Raw genomic sequence first — 4498 nt, 5'->3', positions numbered from 1 at the left:
TCTTCCTCTCCCTCTCCCCCACCCCACCCCCTCCTTTCTCCTTCCCCTCCTTGGGAGCTATCTCGAGAGAAGCAACAGATCGTCCCCTCGGGTCTCCAGGCGTTAAAAATAGAACAAAACACCGAAACGCAAATATTTAAATGCAGTTTATATCTATCTAACTTTCGAACGAAAACTTCCAAAAGAAGGAAGAAAGGAAGGGAGGCGTGCGTACTGGGGTATTATTATTGTTGTTGTTGTTGTTGTTGTTGTTGTTGTTGTTATTATTATTATTATTATTATTATTATTATTATTATTATTATTATTATTATTATTTACTCTCCCCTTTTCCATTTAAACTATCTAGACCCCATTCTGATGGAATGGAAACAGTAGGTTTGGAAGCTGCAGAATCCTGCTTCTCGCCCCTTCCTCTTTTTCCTCCTGGGTCTGAAGAAATGTCTTGTCACAGACATAAACACTCACACACACATTCTCCTCAGCATAGGCAGGTCTGCCTTATGGGCTGCGCAACCTCTTGGGGTCTTCCTGAAAGGTCCCTCGATTAGATAATCTTCCAGACCTCCAGGCTATTCTGAAAGCCTCGGCCGGCCAGCGTGCGCCAGGGTCAAGTCTGCACAGTGGTTTTCTTGCTAGACGCGGATGGCGAGCTGTTATTCCTGTTTACTTCCGACGAAGCATTAGTGTCTTCCTTCTTCTGGATACCTATTCACCTCAGCTAACTTGGGAATTTCCATCCGGTCTTTGAGTCGGATGCTGAATTTGTACATTAAGTGTCTTTAACCAGAGTTTTATTCCTTTCTTCTCTCTCTGTCATTATCTTCCATATTCTTGATTTTCATCCTGACTTCCTATATAGCAAGAGGTCTTTGAGACAGCAAGTGATCAGGAAAAGGATCTAATCTCACAGAAACAGCTGCCAGATTGAAGGACCCCTTCTACCCGATCCTGGAAGCTGCGATTTTGAAATAAGAACTAGGTTTTGCCAACTGATTGAGTGAAAATGACATTTCACAGAGTTAGGAGATTTGCGTCCTCCACAACACCTTTCATTAGCCCGCGGAAAGGCCTTCAGAAGTGGTGCCCAAAGCAAGTTGCTTCTCAAGCTAAAATGGACAGTAAAAAGAACACCCTTGTATTTATTCACAGCCAAAAGAGAGAGAGAGAGAGACAGAAATATTGCTATACAACACTCTTCTCGCAGGAAGCAAACACCAGAGTTCTGCGGGCTGAGTTATTCTGATGAAAAAGAAAATAAACTTTTTTTGGCTATAACTAATTAGAAACTCATGCGCCTGTGTATCTGTGCGTCAGGAGTATGTCTAGGGTAGAAAATTGATCTATCGCTGCTCTTCTGGCAACTGATTCTAAAATTACCAAAGAAAATAGGGCAGATTTCCTAGTGGCAGTGTGATCCATTGTCTGAAAATTAGGGAAAAGAAAAAGTGAAATTATTGGGAGCGGAAATAATGATTCTCAATACTTTTCTTCCCTCCTTGGAAAATAAACCTTGAAAAGCCTTACTCTGCATTCTGGGTGCTTAGGATTTAATTGTCGGGACCGATTTGTTTATTTATTACAGAATTAATTCTAACTGACTCAATAATATTGGGTTCTGGCAGAAAAATACCTTGATTGTGTATTTTCTTTACCTTTGATTTAAGTATGTCGAGTTGTAAATATCAATATAATCTAGTAAGTACTTTGTGGTGGAACACACTAATTTATTAGCATTAATGTTTATATACTTTTAATGCTCCCCCTCTTTTCTTCTGCTCTCCCTTTTTTCTTTTCTTTTTTTACAAGGGTAACCCATCGCAAATCAACAGCTTTGGACATATCCCTTTAATGAACTCTTTATTTTGGATCGCTGGAATAACTTTTATGGGCCTTCAACGTTTGTAAACTGAACTTGAAATTATTAATTAATCTCCGTCTTTGTCACATTTGCCAAAAGAGTCGATGAAAATAGGAGATAAGGGTGTCATCAAAGGACCGGTTACAGCTTGCTGGGGTCTATGTGGGACTATTAAATGGTTTTATTTCTCCTTTCTTTCTTTCTTTCTTTGTGTGTATGTGTGTGTGTTGAGGGTTTTTTTTTTACAGAAATACGCAACAGGGATGCTTGCCAAGTTGACTTCAACAGCAGCCTTCTTGCTTTTCCATATTTTTTTCCCTTCTCAAGCAAAATACCTGCCTCTGAGTTCCCTCTCCAACTTTTCCCATTCTTGATATAAAAACTGCATTTCCTCTCCTTTTCTGAAGGGTCTCTCTCCCCCCACCAATAACTCCAGCGATAACAAAGGCGCCACCGTTGTACTGAGTCGCCCCGCCTCTGTTGCTCTATAGCAAACAGCTTCCTTGCCCTTGCAGGAGACGAGCATTTCAGGCAGTCTTGGAACCCGGCGCGTCTAGAAAGGGGCGAAAAACAGCTCTCAACTGACGGGCTTTTATAGCACTTTTGGCAGTCAACTTAAGCTTGTCTCCAGCAGACGCGACTGAAAGCTATCCGAAAGCACCGCCTTCCCCGAAGCTTTCAAGAAACAGTGTCCTTTAGGGTAAAGTGGGCAACAGACCTGGAAGGCGAGCTCTATACAGTAATGGCAAGGGCACCTCTGGGCAGCCAAGGACAGTCTGTGTATTCCTTTCAGACAAGAGGGGAACGGAGGCTCCGTCTCGGGGAGGCGATAAAGCAGAGAGACGGAAGGGAGGGGGGGATTGAGAGACATGGCGTGGAGAAAGTGGTTGCGGTGACCCGCAGCTCCAATCTCTGGTTCAGTTTATTTCTTCTGGTCTTACGCAACTAGTGGGACGTTTGGAGATTTGGAAAAGGTGTATTCAAACGCAAGACATAAAGAGTCTCCCGCTGAGCTTCCATACGGATGGCAGGTTTCCTTCAGAGGAGTGCCATTCAGCAGTCTTCTTCGCTTCCTTCGTTGCCAGGTGAAAAGTAGTGAAGGAATGCCCAGACTTTTCCCAATAGTTCGCCAGCATCCCCAACCTTTTCCCAAAAGTTGTCTTTCTTCTATTCCCTCTCTCTTAATCCTTGGCCTTCTCCACTATACCAGAGTTTATGAAGCCTCTCCTTCGGAAATGTCCCTGAGTTTTCATATACCTAGAAGCGGAGAATGGATGAGAAGAGCAAGGAAGGAGTAGAGACCAGCGTCCCAATTTACGTCGCTGGAAACCAGGTCAATAAAAAGAGGCAATCCCATTTAGAAAGAAAATTAACCGGGTTCTGTGCCTGAGGGGGGGGGGTGTCTGAGAAAAAATGCTGTTGGGTTTTGAATAAAGATGCAGTGAATGACAGTGGGGAGTTTAGGATATCAAGAACGTCGATTATCCACACCCAAATTAAGTTTTGCTGGAGAATTTCTATTTGACTTTGAAAGAATATAAAAGGAACCTAATTAAAATATATCCTTTGCTCTCTGTAATCTCCAATATAAATTATTTTTTAAATGTCTAGCTATTTTCTTAATTAGAAGTGGCTTTAAAATTTAGGATTATGTCAGGTGTCTAAACATGTCAGAGCATTCCATAGGAAACATTTCCTTTTGAAGATAGCTATGTTTCCAACATGTCTATGAAAATGAGTTTGTTGCAACAGGTCTTCAATCTGCCATTGTTCCCATCTCATGATTTTTACCTTTTGTTAATTTAGAGATTTGAATACATGTGTACATTTCACACAGCTCTCTTAATGTCTATGGGATTTGCAATTTATTAGTCTCTGAATTCCTAAAAGTGCGACTTTTTAACAATGGGTTCAAACAGAAAGAGAAAAGTGTCATAATCATTTGGGTATTAAAGCTGCCTCATGTTTCTTTAAAAGTTCGTGTTCCTGATCCCTCTCTCAAATGAAACCATATCTTCCTATTGCAATATAGCTATATCAAATATTTTTAAAATGTAGTATTTCCATTTTGTCATTTTCTCTCAGGATTTTCTTTAGATCTTTTCATAGTATTATTATGTACAAACTTACTGTTTTAAAATAAGATATAAACTTCTCAAATATTTTCCTAAATAAGGATCTAATGGAATATTAGATGGTCTGACCCTTCAAATTTGTTCTGAGTGTGGAGAGTGAAATTATTCTGCATCAGAATAAATGTTTAATGTGGTTGCATGTGCAACAAAAATATTAATCAAAATATTTCTTGGGGAATAAGATGCTTAGTTTAACCCTAATGAATAAGAATAAATGCTGCTAAAATTAATATAATTGAAAAACATATAAATATTCTTAATAGCCACTAGTTTCCTCTGGAGAGTCTATTATTGACATTATGTTTATATATCTATATTTATATTACTGGTTGCTCTAGAAATCCCCTCTAGTCTAACTTACTTGGAAATGTGTTTTATTTGTGTTCCCTCTTGTTACTGATCGTTGCTTCTATAACAGTTAGAAAACATGAAGCCAGGTATGTCTAATCAGGAGTAAGTCTATTGAGTTCAATACTAGTTTATTTCAAATTAGCACAGCACGCA

This window comes from Ahaetulla prasina, chromosome 4 (genome assembly GCF_028640845.1).
Source record: "Ahaetulla prasina isolate Xishuangbanna chromosome 4, ASM2864084v1, whole genome shotgun sequence".
In the NCBI taxonomy this organism is placed as follows: domain Eukaryota; kingdom Metazoa; phylum Chordata; class Lepidosauria; order Squamata; family Colubridae; genus Ahaetulla; species Ahaetulla prasina.
The sequence above is the reverse complement of the archived record's forward strand: the minus strand, read 5'-3'. Positions refer to the sequence as shown.